The sequence below is a fragment of the Zalophus californianus genome, chromosome 2 (assembly GCF_009762305.2).
Source record: "Zalophus californianus isolate mZalCal1 chromosome 2, mZalCal1.pri.v2, whole genome shotgun sequence".
NCBI classification, from domain to species: domain Eukaryota; kingdom Metazoa; phylum Chordata; class Mammalia; order Carnivora; family Otariidae; genus Zalophus; species Zalophus californianus.
Genome location: NC_045596.1, coordinates 178,207,201 through 178,230,794, shown reverse-complemented (window position 1 = coordinate 178,230,794; position 23,594 = coordinate 178,207,201). Strand labels below are relative to the sequence as shown.

At 37.1% G+C, this 23,594-nt stretch overlaps 1 protein-coding gene across 2 annotated transcripts in view; it reads left to right on the top strand.

The window, feature by feature from the left end:
- The window catches only part of DLC1 (DLC1 Rho GTPase activating protein), a 419,617-nt gene that overhangs the window by 67,124 nt on the left and 328,899 nt on the right, over positions 1-23,594 (top strand). The gene's annotated exons all lie outside the window — the stretch shown is intronic.

Sequence of the window (23,594 nt, the reverse complement as noted above, 5' to 3'; positions counted from 1 at the left end):
GAACAAGTGACTCAGCAATGATTAAATACATAGTCCCTGCACTGTTAGATGCAATGGAGTACACATTTGAGGAGAAATAAGGGAAAAGTCTAGAATCGTATGGGTATTATGATTATTGGTTTATAATGCCTTGTCAATGAAGAAAATGGGACTAGCTTTTATAGAGCCTCCAGTTAGAGAAATAAAGAAAATGGAAATGTACAAACGAATAAGAAATGTAATTGAAGGAATAAAGCAAAAACTTATTACTGAAGTGAGATGACTGTTTTTCATATTACATTGAAAATTTTCATAAACTGTTAACTGTCACTAAATACTGCAAATAATCACTCTGAATCTCTTCTAACACTGAATAATACTTGTATTCTTATAATTTTAAGAAAGTGCAGAGTGCAGTGGAATAATATTTTATAATAAAAAATAACTGCATCAAGACAAATTTGTGAGAAGAAAACTATGGTAGCTTGAATTAATCAGAGTCAGTATTATGTTGGTTTTAAAAATAACACATTAAAGTTTTTAACAGTGATTTTCTTCATGCCTTTGGAAGTGTAGAATGCACCTAAACCTACCACATCAATCATTGCAAATTTCTCTTTGTCACTCATTTGATTCTATCTACTTAAGACTGGGAACTCTAAGCCTATCCTCTGAGTTTATGATTCTGAAATATTTTTGCTTTGCTTATTAAGAAGAATTTGTGCATTATGGATCTACACTAAAGCTTAAAAATATATTGGTGTATTTATATCACAGATTTGACTAATACAGTGTTTTGCAGATTCTGGATAACTGCAGGATATTGCTGGCTAAGCTTGCATCTAAATAAGAACAGTAAATCCTGGGTTAAGGGGAAGGAGAGAAATGCAATACAACAGCCGCGTTTTGGATATTCATAATGCTCACTGTCATACAAAGGCTGAGAGAAGCATTACATTTTCTCCAAGAAGATCTTTTTGCCCGTGTTTCTGGAATTAAGTAGCCACTAGAATCCTTAATATTAATTCTTAGTTAATACTGATGTTCTTTGAAATTAACATCTGTTTGAACATCTTGATAAAGTGCTAATTAGTCTAGAACTTGAGGCTTCCAGTGACCATGGGGGGTGATTTCGTATCAGTTCAGCATAATTTAACAAATCATGGAGGACCAATGTGTGTAGTAGACAAATTCAAGACATTAGAATTATAACATGTTTATATATTGTTTCTCTTGAGTTTTTTGTTATAGTTTTTGGGGGTTTTTTTGTTTGTTTTTAGCTCAAATTTTTGCTCCATTTTTTTAACTACTAGAAGAACTATAGATAATGAATGTTAAGGGGAAAGCAAAGCTAGTCTCTGTGCTCCTGGAATTACCCTCATATTCTCCTTTAGTTTCAACTCAAACTGGGCAATAAAACAAAATGGGGATGAAAGAGATGTGTACAGAATACCATGTTTCTTCTGGCTTCCAAATCCTGCACATTTGTCCATTTGGGGGCTTTGAATATATTGAAGATGAATAAAATTTTTCATAATGGTAGTTTGGTAGAATTATGCCAGGACATATTTTAAGTTTGGACTATTTGTTAGTATCACATATCATAATTAGAATTCACTTTCTGAGGAGGTATGAATAAAGCACTATTCTTGCAAAATAGTTCTAGGAATATATGTGGACAGTGAATAAAGAGTAAAAGTAATTCAACACAAAATGCTAAGTAGTAAAGTGACAGGGAAATTATTGTTGGAGAGAAGTAGTTGTCACTTCTCCTGTCTTTTTAAATTGACTTCCTTCCTTCTTACTAGTTACAGTATTCCTTAGGTGTACTTTTTCATCTAATGTCCTTTCTTACTGAGCTTTTATTCTTAGGATTCACGACCATGGCTTACTTTGGAGTATTTCTATATTATTTAGAAAAAGAACTAGATGATTCAGAAAAAAATAAGCAGGGCTCCTTTAAATTTCTATGCATTTTAAGTATGTAAAAGTAACATCACTCTTTGTAGACATTATATTGAGATATATAGTTAATTAACAAGAGCTGAGACAAGAATGTTAAGATTTTTATAGGCAAACTACTTTACATATCTCTTTATATTTACTAACATGTTTTCAAATAATAATAATAAACAAAGCAGTTTGTATGAGTAGTACTTGTGAAACTCAATAATACCAGGGGAAGCCTCCAGAGATTATCAAATAACTTTTAGTGAGCATAGAATTTAATTGTTTTTCTCAAGTTAGATTCCATGGAGTCCTGTTTTTGCAAGATAAACTATAGGTAAAACAGGTTTCTGTGATCAAAACAGAATAAGAAACTTGGGCATACTCTAGAGTATTTATAGACTTTCTTGAAAATTCATAGATACTCAAAATGTATAGCTACTTTTATCTAGGATGTTCTGAAAATTCTGCAGTAAAGAAACTAGTGTCTCTCAAATTTATTTGACCAAAGACTTTTTCCATTCCAATACCTATGATCATCTCACAGATCCAATGTTCACTGGAATACACTTCCAGGAATGCTGAACTGTTTTTATGGTCATGTTATCCTCCTGCTGGGAAGGGTATTCTTAGAGTAAGTTCAAAAAGCTGTTGGTCCAGAAAAAAAAAAATCATTTCTACCAGGTGATTGTGTCTAGAGCTATCATAAGCTTCTTCGTCACAAATGAATTGTGAAGGAAAAGACATTCTTTCCTGTACTAAACAGGTATAAGAAAGACAGAGGCACCAAGTCTGCCTCAATTGGTTAGTGGTACTTGGAAGATGATGTAACGCTTCTTTCTATGAAACCACAATCAACTAGTTGTAGCTTTCTGATGTCATATCTGCTACAAGTCCCCCAAAGTGCTAGACACAAGAACTTGAGTTTTAGGGGCGCCTGGGTGGCTCAGTTGGGTAAGCGTCTGCCTTCAGCTCAGGTCATGATCCCAGGGTTCTGGGATCGAATCCTTCATCGGGCTCCCTGCTCAGTGGGGAGCCTGCTTCTCCCTCTCCCTCTGCCCTTCCCCCTGCTTGTGCTCCCTCTCTTTCTCTCTCAAATAAATAAAATCTTTAAAAAAAAAAAAGAACTTGAGTTTTAGCTTGGTTTCTATCCCTCAGTGGAATTTTGACTCAAAAATAACATACAAGGTATATGTTCCTATTAGAATTTGAAAGAATGCTAAGATTGGTGCAAATACTAATGACATTTAAAGTTTGTTAATTTACACTTGGGTGCATTATCAATTTGGAATTTTTTCAGTTAGAGACAGTTGTGTAAATAACAGAAAATGCAGTACCTAAACCCAAACATGTGGCAGAACTTCACTTATTCAGCAAGGGTCAGCAAACTACTGCCTGTTTGCCAACTCTGACTCTCTGCCTTTTCTTTAAATAAAGCTTTATTGGAACGCAGTCATGTTCATTTGTTTACATATTGTCTATAGCCGCTTTTGCGCTAGAACAGAACTGAGTAGCTGTGACAGAGACTATAAGACACATGAAACCTCACAGATTTACTCCCTGGGCAATTGTAGAAAAAAGTTTGCTGCCTCCTGGTTTGCAAAGTGTATTGGTGTGTGTATTGGTAAGTGTAATGAATCAGGGTCAGTGGATGGAGAGTAATCATGGAGAGGAGGTGGCTGTTTTGGATAGGAAACGTCTCTGCACAGAGATGACATTTGAGCATAGACAGACCTGAAAAAAAGTGAGAAAGCTGGCCTGTGAAACTCTGGGAACAGTCTACTTGGCAGAGGCACCCCACCTGGCAGTTTGAAACAGCTAGAAATGCAGTGGGCAGAGGGTGATGTGAGAAATGCATGAGTAGTAGGAGACGTGGTCCTTGGGATAGGCCAGATCACTACTTCTTGCAACAGTAGATTCAGACTGTGACTGGTAGGAAGCCTTTGAACTATTCGGAGTTAGAGAAGTAACATGAACTCACTTGTTTTAAAACAATCATTCTGGCTGTTTTGTTGAAAACTAATTCCAGAGAAATAACTAAGAATGAAGTAGGGCAACCTTAAATTTAAAAAACAAACAAAAACCATAATATGTATTCTACCATCAGACTACAAAGATACTACTGATTAATCACCTGTCACCAGTAAAGGCCATACATGAGGACAGTAGTTTCAACTTTGGTAGCATATAATAAGATCTCCTTGGTAGTTTTTAAAAATGCTAGTGCTAAAGCACACAAAGAGATTCTGATTTAATTTGATTGCGGTGGGGTTTGGGATATTGATTTGTTTGTTTGTTTGTTTGTTTGTTTGTTTAAAGCTCTCCAGACCTCTCTAATGTGCAACCGTGAGTGAGAACCATTGCTTTAGAGAAAAATATACAAGACCAACAAAATGTCAATTTTATATGATAGCTAAATATACAGTGCCATAGAAGAAAGCAGACTGATGTGTAACATAAGTTGTCCAGAAGTTCACTCTTCTTAGGGACTTTATAAGAATCTCAGAACTATTCAGTGCCCGGGACAACTTTAAAATCAGATCGGGGACCTCATTGTCTGAAGCAGTCATAACCGTGCTTAGATGTGTCAGTATCAAATGACCTTTAGAGATCCCAAGCGGCCTCTCGATTCTGTTATTTGAATCAATTTGTACTACATTTATGACCTGATGGTGTTTGCTGGCAGGAAATTTCATAGGTTGGAAGTTTTAAACACAGTCATCTGCGACCAGACAAGCCCCTTAATGATAGTCACAGAGGCCGCTGCAGATCTGCCTACATAGGGGTCCCTGAGAGCTAGTTACCAGAGTAATATAACAATATTATTTGCTATACGTAAGTATGTGGACCTTCTAAGCCTCAGACATAGCCATTACATGAGGTCATGTGTGCTGATGTGATTTGTTGAAAGAAATAAACATAGAATTAATCACGAGAAAGGAGACCTTCTTACTTACTGTGAAAATGATTCACTTGGCTTCGATCATGTGTGAGATAGAATTCTGTGTTTTGACTGTAAGAAAATAGAAGTCATAGTTTGACATTCAAAAGATGTTCCATTGACTAAAATGTTCACAGACATGTCCTGGAAACAGAAGAAATCAGTGTGGACCTAAAAGAGAGCCAGCAGCATGCTAATGAAAATCAGGCCACAGGCTTTAAAATACACTATTGCTCCTTCCTCTCCTTCCCTGTTTTTGTTTCACCTTGATTAATGCTTTCATTCAAGGGGAAACTGGGTCTGTTTGCTAGAGCCTTCAGTTCTCCACCTGTCAACTTGAGGAACAGTAGAAATGGCATCGAGGAGAAAAGGGCAAAAAGAGGTGGGAGCTACATAAATTTTGAGGACAAAGTAGGAGCTCGGCAGGTCATCTGAGCTCTTGGTTAAATCGCTGTGTCATGATGAAAATGATTTCAGTGTTTTAGGGTACATGCCTCAAGATGATTAACTCAAAACTTACGTGTCTATAAATTAAAATATATTTTCTCAAGTTTTTCATTTTAACATATATTGTTAGAAATGCAGATTTTTATTGACTATTTTATACAAGAAACCCTCAGTCTCCTTTAACACAAGAGCTGGGTCACATAATGCTAGTTTTCCCCCTAAAAGGTACAAAGACATAGGGAAAGTTTCTCTTTCAAACCTTAAATCCATGAGCATCCGGTGATCAAATACATTCTCGCATTTCTAGTAGTATGTGATTTTTTTTAAATGTTTTATGCATTTTGGCAATGTGTCAAACAAATAAGCCATTATAACATCAAGCATCTTTTACATGGCACTGGATCTTAAAGATAGAGCAATGGAACAGAGCTCTGGGAAAACACAATTTCCTCCTCAGCTTGTCTGTTTTCTTCATTGTCCAGTTGCTGTGTGTTAAAAAGCTGCTTCAAAAATTAAAAAAAAATTAAAAAATAAAAAGTTTTTTAGTTACTCCTAAAGGGATTTTTAAATTTATAAAGGCCCAATTGTCCAGACAACGATTTTAAAAAAAAATCTAAGAATCTGTTTTTATGAGAGAGTCTGGAAAAGTGAAAATAATGAAGCCTGAAAAAGGGTGAGTGCTTTTGGTGTGCTGACACGGTTTCTCATTTCAAGGATTAGTCTTGATAGGTAATTGAATACAGGACAGTAAAATTTGATATAACATTATTTTCAAGAAAAGCACAAACCTGCTGACCTAATACAATAAGCCCAAATCAGGAATAGTAGTCTCTTTTTCCAATTTATCTCTACAGAACACATGTTTCCTATATACATTTGGACAATATGAAAGAAAAAAAAAAAAAGAGTGGGAAGCAAGATACCTGGATTCTGGTCCCTGCTTCCCATAATCAGTTTGGGGAAAGTAATTGTTATTTCTGTAGTCCTAAATTTCCTCATTTATAATTGAGAAAGTTGTACCAGAGCTCTAAAATTCCTTATCTATAGCTCTTTCTTGGTTAACTTTCCATTTGTAGTCCCTCGGTAGGTTTATCAGAAAATGTGTGTATTTGTTTCCTAGGGCTGCGTAACAAAGTATCAAAAACTGGGTGCCTTAAAACAATAGAAATTTATTTTCTTACAGTTTTGGAGGCTAGAAGTTTAAAATCAAGGTGTTTAAATCTAGAGCCTTCTCCCTCTGAAGGCTGTAGGGAAGAATCCCTCCCTGCTTCTTCCTAGTTTCTGCTGGTTGTCAACAATCCTGGGTATTTCTTGTCTTGAAGATGCATCATTCCAATCTCAGCCTTTGTCATTACATGGTCTTCACTCTTCTCTCCTTTGTGTCTACATGTAGGTCCAAATTTCTGATTTCCGATAAGGACACCAGTCATTGGATTAGGGCCTACCATAATCCAGTCTGACCTCATCTTACCTTGATTACATCTGCAAAGACCCCATTTCCAAGTAAAGTCATTCACAGGTACCAGGGATGAAGACTTGAGCATATCTTCTGGGGAACACAGTTCAACCGAAAACAATGTGTATGAAACCACTCAGCTACCTAAGATTATGTTTAAATGAGATATAATCAGAATATTTACTCTCTGGTCTGTATTTCATGCCTCTTTGTTTGCCGTGTCCAAAAAAGCAGCCTACAATTTCAAGGAATAGTTAGATTTATTGACAGAGGCAGAGAGAAATTTTACCTCATTTTTTTTAACAAAACTCAATCCACTCCAGCTCACTATTACCCACTATTACATTTTTATTAAATACTTAAGTGTATCTTGAATTCCCAAATCTTAAAAGGTATTATATTTTTTATCCGCCTCTCCCCCTAATCTAGTCTGGTTTCTTATATACCACAGATAATTCAATAATGACTCAATTGATAGAATATCACAATAGTTATGGGGTTCAGTTTCCTATCCTGCCAACATCCACCCAAAGTCCTCAGCCACATCATCCTTCTGTCACTCTCGTTCTTTTTTATGCTGACATGCACGCACACACATATATACACACACACACACTCTCTCTCTCAGTACATCCCCATTGTTTACTCCCGTGCCTGCACAATTTTACAGCTCCAAAGATAATGCTAATAAATTTTGTGTATTGAGAATGGGAAACTGAAACTACTGGCTTCCTCTAAATATGCTTAAAATCTGGAGCAGGGACATGTTGGGTTATGGAAATCTATTTTGTAAAAAGAACAGTGGCTTAGAAGTCATTATTATACCCCAAATCCATTGCCATCTAGTTATAGGAGCACTATCTGGAATATCACCCTCATTTGTAACACTCTAGAATTAGTTTGTTACCAAGTCCATGATTAAATTAGAGTTTGTTATAAAATGCATGATTCTGTAGAAACATCCACTTTTCTTTCTCCTTCCAGTGAACACAGAGTAACTGGGGAAAATTTTGTCATTTTTTTATATTTGTTCCCAGAAGAGAGGGTGTTTTTTTTTTTTTGAGTCAACAGATCATGTCTTATAAAATTTATAGGACCAAAGTACCCTGACATCATACATAATGGAAGATAATGGCCTGAATGTAATTGCATAATCTCATTTCAGTATGTGAGTTTTAGAGATAAATCATTTACTTGCCATTTCTAATGAAGAAAGCTTGAGAGTCATGCAACTTATAATAGGATTTACCACTTAGATATTTGACAGTTAATCAGAAAAACAGACTTAATTGTTAACTCTTCACACATGGAACTGACATTTGTGATTGGTTTATGTGAGAACAACTTTTTTTTTTAAAGATTTATTTATTTATTCCAGAGAGAGAGAGTGTGTGTGAACAGGCAGAGGGAGAGGGAGAGAAAGGATCTCAAGCAGACTCCCCACCAAGCAAGGAGCCTCATGCAGGGCTCAGTTCCAAGACCCTAAGATCATTACCTGAGCCAAAATCAAGAGTCCACCACTTAGCCAACTGAGCTATCCAGGTACCCCTAAAATAACCCTTAGTCCATGCTTTTTCCTGACATTAGGCTACCTTAATAGAAATTTCCTTGGTGGAAATGTGACACACTCCACTACGCCCTCCAGAGTGGCAATTCCAAAGATTTCTTTCACCACTTCCCTCAAACCTTCCTGAGCACCCTTGCCCCAGAACATCCTCATACACCTTCCACAGTGAAACTTGCCTTTATGTTCAAAGAGAAAATAGAGTCACAGGTCACATATTTCCTTCTCCTTTCCTTCTCCCCACAAATGTACATGTCTTTTCATGAATTCATCCTTTCAGCCTTAATGAAATAGGAACCCCACTTCCCTCCTATATAGCCATACCTTCACCTGTTTCCTGGATCCCATCCCTTCTACCTCCTCAGTGACTCTGCTCCATCAATTTTCCTCAATATCAATGCTATCAACAACTTTTCCTTCTACTGGCTCTTTCTCTTCTACTTACAAATTAGATTTAGTCCTCTCTATCTTTAAGAAAGGAAAACGGACAAAAGGAGAAGCGGGCAGGACAAGGAAAAGAAATAATCATATAGCAGCTACTCTGGAACCCTTTTTTTCTTCTCAGCCTAGCTTTTTGTAAGGCCAGTCTGATATCATTCTCTTCATAATCTCACCTCCTGTTTACAGCTCATGTGACTCTGTCACCTTCACCACTATACTGGAACTACTCCTACAAATATCACCAGCCATCTCCTAGTTGCCAAAATTAAAAGGCATTTGATTATTTTTCTTGCATTTTCACAGACCACGTCACACTCTCTATGACCAATAATCTCTTCCTATAGGAGAAAGAGATTCCCAGCCCTGATGCTGTAAAGCAAAGATCATCCCTAAAATTTAGGGTATTGCCTTTTTTAGTGAAAAGAATTGAACACCTCCCCAGTAATGTTTGTTAGAATGTAAATAAACTTTTTTCCAGAGTGGTTGCACCAGCTTACATTCCCACCAACAGTGTAGGAGGGTTCCCCTTTCTCCACTCTGGAAAACAGTATGGAGGTTCCTCAAAAAGTTGAAAATAGAGCTACCATAGGATCCAGCAATTGCACTACTGGGTATTTACCCCAAAGATACAAATGTAGGGATCCGAAGGGGTACGTGCACCCCAATGTTTATAGCAGCAATGTCCACAATAGCCAAACTGTGGAAAGAGCCAAGATGTCCATCGACAGATGAATGGATAAAGAAGATGTGGTATATATACACAATGGAATATTATGCAGCCATCAAAAGGAATGAGATCTTGCCATTTGCAACGACATGGATGGAACTGGAGGGTGTTATGCTGAGTGAAATAAGTCAATCAGAGAAAGACATGACCTCACTGATATGAGGAATTCTTAATCTTAGGAAACAAAGTGAGGGTTGCTGGAATGGTGGGAGGGTGGGAGGGATGGGGTGGCTGGGTGATAGACATTGGGGAGGGTATGTGCTATGGTGAGCACTGTGAATTGTGCAAGACTGTTGAGTCACAGATCTGTATTTCTGAAACAAATAATGTGATATATGTTAAGAAAAAAAAAAGATGAAGATAGCAGGAGGGGAAGAATGAAGGGGAGTAAATCGAAGGGGGTGACGAGCCATGAGAGATGATGGACTCTGAAAAACAAACTGAGGGTTCTAGAGGGGAGGGGGGTGGGGGGATGGGTTAGCCTGGTGATGGGTATTAAAGACGGCACGTTCTGCGTGGAGCACTGGGTGTCATGCACAAACAATGAATCATGGAACACTACATCAAAAACGAATGATGTAAGTATGGTGATTAACATAACAATAAAAAATTTTTTTAAAAAGGCAAAAAAAATAAAATTGCTCCCAAACAAGACTATCGAAGCATATTGAGTTCAATAAAAAGAAAAACATGCCTTCTACTTGTTACCAAACAAATGTATGACTGTTGTAGGACAATCCATTCTCTTAAAGTTGTAAGGATAGAACCATTAAAAAACAACAAAACAAAAAAACAAAACAAAAGAATGTAAATAAACTTGCTGTGTGTGTGTGTGAGTTATAAAACTATGGGATTAAAATGAGAATTCTAGTGTTCCTATTTGCATGAGTGCCTATAAGATGTATTATATCATTTAGTGATTGATAATATTGTTTTGTAACTTCACACTAACTTTTATTGGGTTTTGCTCCCAAATTCAATCACAGTTCCCATGTACAGCATGTTGTTTAGTTTTCTTTTTAGTGAGGGACCACTAAAATAACTCAAACTAATGTCATAGCCCAATCAACCCTCACTTGACTTTTAACTGACATGGAAGAATTAATTGTGGATTTTATAGCTTATCCTTATTTGTTTTGTATTCATTCTCATTTTTTTTCATTTATCGATGTTCTTCATGGAGCTAGATGTAACAGCAATTAATTGCATATGCCACGTTATAATGCTTTTAAACTTCAAATTATATTGTGAATTTTTTTCTATCTCAATAACTATTCATCATATAACCCATTGTTTGGAATTTGTGGCAACAAAATACATTTTACAAAAAATCTAGTAGTTTATAAAATTCTGTATTTTATAACATTTAGTTTTAAGATTGAGGATTTCTGAGAAATATGATATCGATTCTTCTCAGCCTTTCTATTGTATAGGATCAATTACCAAGTTCCATAAACCAAAGTATTTCAGGTAATTTTGCCTATTTTTCATTCAATGGAGAAAGTGCATTTCCAAGTTGAACCTCTACTTTTCACTTTCATAACTATAGTAGAAATTTTTAGATAGTAAGTACAACCTCAAATCCTAAAAGCCATTTTTCTATTTCTTTTCCTTCCTTCCTTCCTTCCTTCCTCCTTCCTTCCTTCCTTCCTTCCTTCCTTCCTTCCTTCCTTCCTCCTTCCTTCCTTCCTTCCTTCCTTCCTTCCTTCCTTCCTTCCTTCCTTCCTTCCTTCCTTCCTTCCTTCAAGAGAAAGCAAGTGCATATATATGGGGTGTGGGGAGGGGCAGAGGGGGAGAGAGAATCTTAAGCAGGCTCCATGTCCATCATGGAGCCTGACACAGGGCTCAGTCTCAAGACCCTGAGAGATCATGACCTGAACCAAAATCAAGAGTCTGACACTTAACCAACTGAGCCACCAAAGAACCACTAAAAGCCATTTTTCAAAATATTGACTTAAAGTATCTCAGTGGTCTGTGGCCCTCACGTGTATCTCCTGCTTCTTGGATTCTAATAATTGTTGCTTAGCACCTATCACAAATTAAAAGTCCAATATTCATATCTACTGATTGAGAGTAATTAAGCAGATTCTTTTCCTTAAAATCACTACTCTGTATCATTGGGTTTCAAACCTCAATGTTTGTAAGAATCATCTAGGGCACTTGGTAATATGCAAATGTCCAGTCTCACCCACTATGATTTGGTAGGGCTTGAAGGAGATCTGTGATCTGGCATTTCTAAAAAGCATCACAATGTTTCTGCCACAGCTGTTTGATGAGCCACACTGTAAATACCACTATGGCGTGTACATTTTATCTTATAATTTCATTTTATTTGTCGTGATGTGTTTGCCCATTTTATCATAAACCAGCAGAGTTTCTCTAATGATTAAAATCAAAGTCTTCAGAGTAATAAAAGGCCTTGGACTTCATTGAATCCAGTGGTTTTCTGGATTCCTGTGTAACTTTATGATTAGGCAGAGATTCTACAAAGAGTAGAAGGACAGAGAAAGGGAAAGTCTCTGCCTTCCCTCACCACATCATGTTGCCCTACAGCCCTGCCTTTGATTTCCTCCATATATTGGATTATTGTGTAATATATTCTTTGAAGAAATGGTTCTTTGTCTTCAAGAAATATGAAAACCACAAATTAGTCCAATGTTTGTATTTCACAAATGAGATAACCAAGTCCTTAGACAAGTTTTCTTTGCTGCCCATGAGCATAAGGCTAGAAAATGTAAGAGCCTAGAGAAGCAGAAAACAAGAAAATAAAAAATTATAAGATAATAATAAGATGCCCCGTTCTCAAAGAAACTAAAGTGTAACTATGAGACAAGAATGGTGAAACTAGAATAAGAAACAAATAGTACTAGTGCAAATTATATTCTGTACTATGTGCTTTGGGATGATTAGAACAGGCCTTATCAAGAAAGCAGAACTTGAACTAGGCTTGAATTGGAGTAAGAATTAGAAAGAAAGGAAACACATGGATGTGCCCTTGCAGGAAGGAGGACCTTAGCATGTCATGTGAGTATGCTAAGAAAGAGGCTAGACTACAAGGGCCTATGAGCTCTGGGTTAAGGGAAAGGGGAAAATCAGGTTGTAGTGATGGCTTAGGATCAGTGTATGAAGGAACTTTTGAAGAACAGTATGAACAGTTGCCTCCTAACCTATTTCCTAATTTCTTAAACTTCTCAATTCCTCTATGACTCTATTCAGAAAAACTATCCTAAAATACTGTCAAATAAACAGAATCAAATGGCCAGCAGAACACTCATTGGCCTTCTGGAGTGGAATATATGGAGGAAACTCAGAAGTGGCAGCAGGCAAGAATTTCCACCACTGCCCATCACATTGAAGTACAACCCATTGGGATCTAGCTGGAACAGACATTAGATGCTGCAAAAAACAGAACTGGAGCCAAATAGCCACATGACATTGCAGAACCTTTGGCCTCCAGCCCTGTTTTGCCATCCCAGCATTCCTTGCTTGGGGAGCACCAGCCCTTTCCCTGGAATGATAATGGGGCTGGGGTCCATGATAGCCCAGTGGATTCCAGATCTTTTCCACCATCTCAACATTCCACTCTCTTGCAACTCAAGGGGCTTTTTAAAGATCAACATCATTAGTATCACCTCAAAGTTTGTTAGAAATTCAGAATCTCGGGCCCCAAAACAGACCTACTAAATCAGAATCGGTATTTTTAACAAGATCTCTAGGATATTTATATGTCCTTTCAAGTTGGAGAAACACTGCTTTTTTAAAATTGACTAACTTTGTGGCACCTGGAATGCTCAGTCTGTTAAGCGTCTGACTCTTGACTCTTGATTTTGGCTCAGGTCATGATCTCAGGGTCTTGAGATCCAGCCCATGTTGGGCTCCATGCTCAACATGCAGTCTACTTCAGAGTCTCACCCTCTGCCTCTCCCCCCACTTTCTCTCTCTCCCTCTCAAATAAAATAAATAAATAAAACCTTTAAAATTGATTTACTTCAGCATTAGCTATGGCCAGTTTCTAGAGAGCTCTTTGGAGGTTATTTCCACCTGGAAGTCCACCCTGCAGGAGATCTATCTTGGACAACTTAGCTCTTACCTCTCAGAAACTCAACAGATAGAGGGTGCATTATAATCTCCTGGGGAGCATCTTTTCTTCCGAACTCAAGTCACCATGGAGTAGTGGTGCATTCCTCAAAGTACTATTCTAAGAAAAACAAACAAATGGAGAAAAAGGTGCTATGCTCAGACATGTTTGAGAAATGCTTGTTAAATAAAGCTAAATGATTTTATTTACTTCAGGAATTCTCAGAGTTTTCAATATGTGTATGGACATTATGATATTCAGAAAATAATTACGGAAAGCAAAAACCATAGAAAACAGAATTTCACAAATTTATTTGATTATTCAAACATTTCTCTGAAGTCACAACTCTTAACATCTTGAGTGAAAAATCCCTGCTAAAATCCTCAAGTACCAATTTGGGGAACATTAAGCTAGACCCATGTGTGTGCTTGAAATAAAGTTATGATTAAAGTAAAGCACACAGCATCTCTTGCCAATAGACATATTTTCTTAGCCCATGACTTGCGTGGACCCAGCAAATATGTTTGCATCTGCCATCCCTCTGTTCTCTTTTGCCACTTTATCTGGTTTCTTTTTTTTTTTTAAGATTTTATTTATTTATTTGACAGAGAGAGTGAGAGATTACAAGCAGGGGGAGCAGTAGAGGGAGAGGGAGAAGCAGGCTTCCCGCTGAGCAGGGAGCCTGATGCGGGGCTTGATCCCAGAACCCTGAGATCATGACCTGAGCCGAAGGCAGACGCTTAACCATCTGAGCCACCCAGGCGCCCCAACTTTATCTGTTTTCACTAACACACTCTCACACAAAGACCTAGAAATCACTGAGATTAAAAGACTAATAAGGAAAACAAAAGTCCTTTCCTTCCTGAGCTCTACATTTTAATCATAGCCCTTCCCTTGTTCTCAAAGAAGCCATTTGTACAGAGGGTTTTGTCTCTCTCAGACCAAACTGGGAATTCTGCTACCAGATTTCTGGCCAGACAGTCAAGCAGTCAGTATATCACGTGACCACCATGTACTTAACATTTTATTAGGAACTGTGAGGAGTGCAAAAGCATAAGAAGATATTATTCCTGCATCCCAGAGCTTCAGTCTAATAAAGGATTAAGAGTTTGTTTCTAACAAGGGTGGAAACTGTGAAATGCTCTAGAGAAAAGCATACAATTGAAAGGAACAAGATTTATTCCTGACCCCAAAGAGCTCACCATTTTTTCAAGAAAATAGACAAAAATGACTATCAACAGAACGAGGAGCCTATGAGGGCAGTGCGAAAGGGTTGATTAATTCTGAGAGAAAAGGGACTAAGAAAGGGGTCATAGAGAGGATGACTAATAAATTATGCCGTGGAGAATGGATAAGTTATTTACACACAGAACAGGAAAAGAGGTGGATTCTGAGCTAAAGGGTAGCATAGATTTTAGGCTGACGGAGACAGAAACAGGCCAAGAAAGGTTTGCTTAATTTTTATGTATGTTAAGAAAATCAGATTCTGTGAAATTAGAAACAATTGGTGTGACGTTATGTTGCTGTCATTAGGCAAGATGCACCTTCAGAGAGAGGAGAAATGAGTGAAGAGTGGAATGATCCTCTGGAGCTGGCCTATTGTCCCTGGGTGAGAATCCTAGAGGGCATACAGAACACCCCAGTGTCAGGACAGGGCCCTAAGAGCCAGGAGTCCACAGAGAGCTGTGGAAAAAGCTGGAAGGGAGGGGGCAGTGTATTGATAGCTGATAAAAGTTTGGGAAAACAGCTGGAAACCTGGAACTTTACCTAGAAAGTGTGCTGAACTCAGTAGACAGGGAGAGAAGCCCAATGCCGCTCACCACCTTTATGCAATCACAGAACAGTGCAAGGGTGTGGGCTCAAAGCAAATAGCAGGAAGTCCTACAGATTAAAGTCTGGGCCACATCTGCCTCAGAAAAAAGCTAGAGGAATTACTACTTCAAAGCGGCAAGTTGTAGGCAAAAACCGGACAAAGTTAAGAAAAACCCATGACATGACACTTTTCAGTAGGGTTTCATTTTAAGTAAACTTGAGGGTAAGTTTTAATGACTGCAGGGAGAATTCAAGGAAATCCTAGGGTAAGACAAATGTAGGCAACTCTTTAAGAGAAGGGAAAGTATAGAGAGAATTAGGCAATGGCACTATAAAAACAGGAGGCCCTATGAGATATGAAGGATATAGAAAAAAAAAATGTTGGGACACAGATCTGAGAGTAGGAACGACTGATTTCTCCATCTACCTTGTCTCTACTAAGGCTCTCCCTGGCTTCAGTAGTCCTATCTGTTTAACGATGAAGTCACTCTAAATGGTCTCAAGTTCTCCTTCAGTTTTAAATTCTGTGATCATCAGAACAAAGAGGGTAGAGTGAGAAAATGAAGCAAAGAGGCCAAGTAAAGGTTCACTGGAACATAGAGAGTGTTGTCAGAAGGGCTTTATTTGAGAAATGGAAAGAAGGCGTTTCTCACAATATAGAAGCAAGTATTGAGATAACCAAGATACTGGTCCGCCATTACCAAGGCAATTGTTGCTAATACTACTAATCCAACCCCTTCACATCTCTAAAGCAGTATGTAATTTAGCAAGTGCTATGGAGGCTCAGAAGTGAAAGGAGGCGTTTGTCTACTGCTTGCCAACTTTACGTTCGATGTTTATATACTTAATAGCTATAATTTCTGTATGGAAAAAAATTGTTATGTAACACTTACCTGAAAGATTAAGCATGGGCCGCTATTCAATTTGTATACAATCAAATAGGCCCACTCAAAAAAAGGGGGAGAAACAGTTTTTAGGTGTTTTTTTTTTAGGGGGATATGGTTGTTTTTGCTTTATATGCATTAAACAACAATCAGTGTGGCCATGGTAATGTGGCGTATTTTTGCTTCGAAATGGTATAATAACAATACTCACCCGATATTTCAAAAATTTCAGCGACCCGCAGCAGCCTCATTTACCAGGAGGGCTTTGTAATACCCCACGTCATGTTCTGCCCAAACACAGCCCCTCTGCCTCCCAGGGATTTCATTAAATGAAAGATTGATTGAGGTAGTGAACCACTTTCTCACTATACATGAATCTAAAAATGTCAGACTGTTAGTGTTGCTGGTATCATTCCCACTGCTGTTTGTTTGTTTTCTGAGTTTTCCTCTTTGGCCGAATAAAAATACTCAGTCCTGTGAACTCTGAGAGCAAGATGTGCCATTCTCTTGACCCACCACACGGCTCCATCAATATTGATTTGAAACAAACCCTCTAGGGCTGTCTGTGTTCCTGGCAACGTTTCAATACTAACATGTGGTTAATTTTTTAGAGGATTTTTCTTCCCTTTCCTGTGCTCAAGAGGAGCTGTGGAGTTTGTGGGAAATAGCAGCTTGATTCGTACATCTGTGGGGCTTGCATATTTCCCTTAGAGATAGTGACCCTTTCTTCCTAACCCTTCTTCCTCTGCTGCACGTTGTGTTCCAGGAAGTAGAAAGAAGCATACTCCAAACGCTTAGAAGGCTTTTAAGACACTATTCCTAGAGATGTGGTGTGTGAGAAAATTCATAGAATTCTCACTACTCACTCTCTCACAAAATTTAGCAGTTAAGGCATATTATCATATTTATGGCCATTCAAATTCAGTATGTGTGGGTGCATTGTGTTACTGAATACAGGGGTTGTTATAAATACTTGCTCAAAAACAGGTCAGTTCTATTAACAACTAATTTCTGACCAAGAGCACAAGAAATATCTTAAGGCAAATAAGAGAGAGCTGATTTTTTTTTTTTGCCATTACTGTTATTTTTTCCCAGGTGGGACAATGAGTTGTTTTGTTTTGTTGTAATTCCCGAAGTTCATGAGAACTATCTACCAGAAAAGTATTTCTGTGTTTCTATTTTCAATAACATAAGGAAATATCTCCTTATTTTCCTATTAAATGAAATAAAGACATTTATTGGGATTATTTAATTTACCTCCCATTTTTATGGCTATAAATTTACATTGGGGTTATATTTTTCTAAGCAAATAACAGAATCTTAAAAATAATGAGATCATAATTATTTTCCCCTTGGTTGGACTTTCTAAGTAAGTCAATGCTGAATGAATTAATGCTTTCAATTTACAAGGAAACATTTAGAATAAAAACATCCAGTCCTTCTTTAACTTGCTTTCAGTAGAAGAACATGTACTTTGAATTATTTTATCAGTAATGGTGACAGGTCATACTATAAGATCTGTGCTTTCTCATGTATTTGACCTTTTAGTCATCAGCAAACATTTGTGGTTGAATACAATTTGAATAGAATTTAATCAAATTGAATAATGGCACACACCAAAGCAGAAATTGTGTGGAAACGACATTTCTGATGAAATAGTCACAGAATGTTTAAGAAGTGCCCATTAATTTGATATATGTAAAAATATATTATCCTTACTCTTTTATACTAGGACTCAACTATTGGCCACAAAGAACAGTGAGGTAAAACTTCACTGACCCAGAGGAGTGTCCTCTTCACCAACATGTAAAATATGTCTATGTCTGCAAATTACTTAAATGGCAAATAAGGTTCACCTTGAAACAGAAGAAATACGGTGCCTCTAGAGACCCTAAACAGAGGGAACCCACACAGGGACAGTAGGGATTGCAGAGAGAGCGCAATATTTTTACAAAAATACAATTATTTTCCTTATAATAGTATCATAATAAAGACCTGGAAAAGGGGAGTTGGTGGGCGAAGAAAAAAAAATAGATAAACACAATCATGGTAAGCTTGAGAGACAGGGCAAAGCTGCGCAGTTCAGTTCAGTTGGACAACTATTTATCTGTGTTTAGTTTATATCTTTTACTGCACTTTGTACAAAATTTTAGCCAGTGTTATTCTCACACCACCCTCAATTGAATCAGGTGCAAACTTATTTTATTAACATGTTTCACGTCCTGTTCCCAGCATACCTAGCACTTCATGCCTACCATCCTTCCCATTCTTACTCAGTTTTCAAGGCTCAGTTTAATTGTGGTCTTCTCTGTGAAGCTCACCCCATATCATCCAATCACAATCTCTTTCTCTCTTTTCCCCCTTTGGTTGCTTGTTTGCATGGCAGTCTACAAGATGTAATATAAACTTCTTAAGAGAAAAGAGGATTTGTTTCATCTCTTGTACACAAAATAGTGTTAATTGATCTAATAGTTGCTCAATAAATATGGAAAAAAATTACACAGACCTCTCCCTGAAACCAGGGCTAGAGAAAGAGAGATGAGCCAAATTTGCCCCAAGGGTAAGTTAACTACTCAAAAAGAAGAGATTTACAGGTGCCAAAATACCCTTTTGTCAACCATCATATGCAGGAACCATGTGTAGTTTTCCTTGGTATATTTTAATCTTCTCTCCGGCTAACCTTCTCCTGTGGTCAAAACCTAGTGAGCCAATTGTTTCTTGATATTACTAATCTTAGACAGTTGTTTTCCATTGGTTAAAAAGCTACACAGCATCTAAAGTACTCTCCAGCTCTAAATTACTACTTTGTGGTTTGTTTCATAATTTTACCATGAAAGTAACAGAATTTTAGCACCAAGTAATGTCCCATCTACCTTGGACTTCTGAAAAGAGTGATATTATATTCTCTTAAATCTCACCTTTTGAAAACACTGAAAATTACTTTTAATTATTTAACTCTCATTACATATATATTCTATATATATACTTCAAACAATGTTTTAAAGGAACGTGAATCCCATTTTAAAATGCCATTTAATATTCTTAAGCTCTCTAACTCACAAACTTTATCAGTCACATTTTTATTTGTGTTTATTTTTGATTATAAAAATGATAACCAAGGAATTACTACCCATCGTAGGAAATAGGTACAAGTCAACACCACAGGAGATTCATATATTATGGAATTTAACTATTTGAATTAAAGGCCACAGAAACTTATTGGTCCCTTTTATGAGCACATAGTTTATATGGAGAACAAACAAGACATATAGATAAAGAAAAATATTTCTTCAGTTCGCTGGAGAGATTCCCCAGGCAGAAATTTGAGTTAAGAGTTATTACCATATCGGGAAAAAAGAAGGCATTGTTTGGTTTCCTTATGTACAGGAGAAAGGCAAACAAACAGGTCTTAATGATCTCAGGGACTTGGAGGATGAGTAACCTCAACATTTTGGAAGCAAAAGGCTATTTTTCAAATGTCCCTTTCCTCAGAAGCATTATACCACAAAGACGTTTTTGAGTTTCTCTGAAGTCTTGTAAGGACACAAATAATGACCTACTCTACGGCCAACACATTTTCTAATCAGTGCATCTGAAAAGTCCTCTTCGATTAAAAAGAACCATGAGAGACTACGGACTCTGAGAAACAAACCGAGGGTTCTAGAGGGGAGGGGGGGGGTGGGATGGGTTAGCCTGGTGATGGGTATTAAAGAGGGCACGTACTGCATGGAGCACTGGGTGTTATATGCAAACAATGAATCATGGAACACTACATCACAAACTAATGGTGTAATATATGGTGATTAACATAACATAATAAAACCCACACACGCACACACAAAAACACATGCACACAGAAACAAAAAAGAAAGAAAGAAAAGAGAAAGTTCCACAGCAGCCGTTCATACTTTCTTTCTGTAGAAGCTGACTTTCAGAGCTGATCATATTGTCTAGATGCTCATTAAAGACTGGGACTTAGTAGACAACTATTAATTAATCAAAAAATACTTTTGAGTTCCACCACATTCATTCTCTCTGCTGACTACTTCTGTGGTTCCAGGGAAGCTGGATGCCCTGTCTCCTCTCATGCAGACTTTCAAAATGATGGGGAGACTAATGTGCATGAAATGCTTAATAATATAAGGGAGCTACTACTGACTGGTTATTCCTTTTTAATTTAGCAATCATCAAAAAGAGATTAATGAAAGAAATATCTATACTAAAAGGAAACTATATACATGCTGGAATTTAACTGTCAATGATTTGTGTTCATCTTGATCAACTTTATTGAGGAATAATTGACAAATATATTTGTGTATATTTAAAATGTACGACATGATGATATGATATCATACACATTGTGGACTGATTACCAGGATCCATCACCTCACGTGGTTGACTTCTTGTGTGTGTGTGTGCGCACACGTGTGCACATGCACACACGTGCGTGTGTGGAGAATGCTTAAGATCTACCTGAAGCAACTTTCAAATATGCAATACTATACTAATAACTATAGTTGCCATGCTGTACATTAGATTCTCAGAACTTATTTTTCTTATAACTGAAAGTTTGTACCCTTTGACCTACATTTCCCCATTTTCCCCACCCCACAGCCCGTGGCAGCCACCATTCTATTCTATAAAATCTACATATGCATAAAATCTCTAAAATCTTTAAAAATCTATAAAATCAGGTTCTCTTTAAGATTTCACATAGAAGTTATACCCATGTGGTCTTTCTCTGTCTGGCTACTTTCACTTAGCATAATGTCCTCCAGCTTCATCCATGTTGTCACATATGGCAAGATGTCCCTCTTTTTTATGGCTGAATAATATTCCTTTAGGGGTGGTCAGTTCTTTAGGGGTGGTCCATTAATCCTTTAATGGACATGTAGGTTGTTTTCATATCTGGGCTATTTTGAATAATGCTGCAGTGAGCATCTCTATGGGATACTGATTTCATTTCCTTTGGATATATTCCCAGAAGTGGAATTTTTTGCTGGATCATATAGTAGTTCTATTTTTAATTTTTTGAGGAGCTACCATATTGTTTTCCATAGAGACTATACCAATTTACATTCCCACCATCTGTGCACACAAGGTTCCCTTTTCTCGGCATTCTCTCCAACATTTGTTTTCTCTTGTCTTTCTATACTAGACATTCTAACAGGTGTGAGGTAGTATCTCACTGTAGTTTTGATTTGCATTTCCCTGATAATTAGTGATGTTGAGCACCTTTTCATATACCTATTGGCTATTTGTATGTCTTCTTGGAACAATGTCTTTTCAGGTCTTTTGCCATATTTTAATCAGATTATTTGCTTTTGGTTATTGAGTTATATGAGTTTTTTTATATATTTTGGATACTATGCCATTATTAATTTATGGTTTGCAAATAGTTTCTCCCATTCTGTGGGTGTTCCTTCATAACAAATTGCCTAATAATATCTTAAAAACTCTGACACATGTTTACTTAAATCACTATTTGGGTTAAGTACTTATCAATAGTGTCAACAATTTTACTAAATTCTATCAAGTTACATTGCATGGCACTAGCTGCTGTTTAACTTAAGAAAATAAAATGTTGTCAAATAAGAATATTTTTCTTAGCTCATTGCAAGTATGTAGCTAATTCCCTAAAATTTAGCCTTAAAATCACAAATACAGAATCATCTAAATTATATTTTATATGCTTACTGACTAGAGCTCTGTACATTTTAGCTTTTCTGTATGGAGTACCATTATATCATTTCTCACAAAATGTCAGTTTGGCTTTATGGTAGAGAGCCAAGGTCATACTGGTACTCTTTCCTATCTTTGGTCTAAAAGAAACAGTGCAGCTATTCAGGAACCTATCTAATCTGTAAGAAGAGAATTGTAACTCTGGTGAGTAACCAAGAAGATCAGGAACCATCAAATGGTTCCAGCCAGGACTCAATCTATTGAAAGTGGTGTCACAGAAAGAGATGACCACCAGATCTCAACAAATCTGGCTGCGGAGAGTGGCACTCAGGGGGGTAGAAGCATGGGCAAGATCATCTCTTCACATGTGAAGATTTAGTAACCTTACAATTTAGTAAACTTATTTACTGAATGTGTGGGCATCTTTCCATATCGTTAATGAGGATTTTCAATCACTAAGTTAAAGGCTTCACAGTATGACAATATATGGATATACCAAGTCTTTTAAAATCATTCATGGTAACAGAAAAGATAGGAGGAAAAAAATGTATTAACAAAGTGTGTTATACAGTTCACTAACAAAATTTTTTCTGGGCAGTTTCATGTTTGTGATGTTTATCACGTTTTTTAAGTTGTAATTTGTAGTGCTCTATTTTCTTGTTTTTAATAAATATTTATTTTTATACCTAATAAAAAATAATAATCACTGATGTAATTCACAATCATATATTCCCTGCAGGAATTTCAAACTATATGGAAAAACATACAGGTTTCCTATGCCCCCTCCCCGTTCTACCCCTACTCCCAATGGCTAGGTATCTTTCCAGATCCTTGTTGGTGCATCTATATATATGCATATGGAAATACAGAATTTTGCTTCAGGCCTGTGTTTTTGTGTGTGTGCCTGTGTGCACACACATGCATGCATATATGTGTGCTCATTTGGTACCTAAAAGATTTCATGCTCTAGGATATTGTCCTTCACATTTCTTTCTCCAATTAACAAAACTTCTTGGAGTACTTTCTTTATGAGTAGCAGGGCCCCAAGTACAATTTTGCAGGTTGTTCCCTGCACAAGGACACCAGACAAAGGTGAGAACTCCTGGGCAACCGTGTTTTACTCGTGAAGCAGTGAACCCTGGCACAGGGCTGTATCCCTCCAAAGGACCACAATTTCTAACTTACGTTCAAGATCTGACTAGGTTACTCGTGGCTGTGTCAGTGCATGTGAACCTACCTCATATTTGTCACTACTGGGTAATGATCTAAGCAATAATGGTACTATAATTTTTTACATTAAGCAGTTTTCTACTGATGGCCACGAAGTTATTTCCAGTTCTTTAGCCACTAAGAAAAAAAATGTTTAAGTGAATAGTATTGGGCATACTAATTTTTTGCATGTATACAAGTAATTCTTTAGGATAGATACCTAAAATTAGAATGCCAAGTTAAAGGACATGTCCTATTTTAATTTTAATAGATACTGCCAAACCTCCCTCCAAAAAGGCAGAAATTTACATTTCCAAAGACATTGTCCATCTTGAGTGTGGTCGAGAATTTTTTTTTTTGACAATCTGATGGATGGAAAATAATTCTCATTATTTAATTTGCATTATTTTGATTACCACTGAAGTTT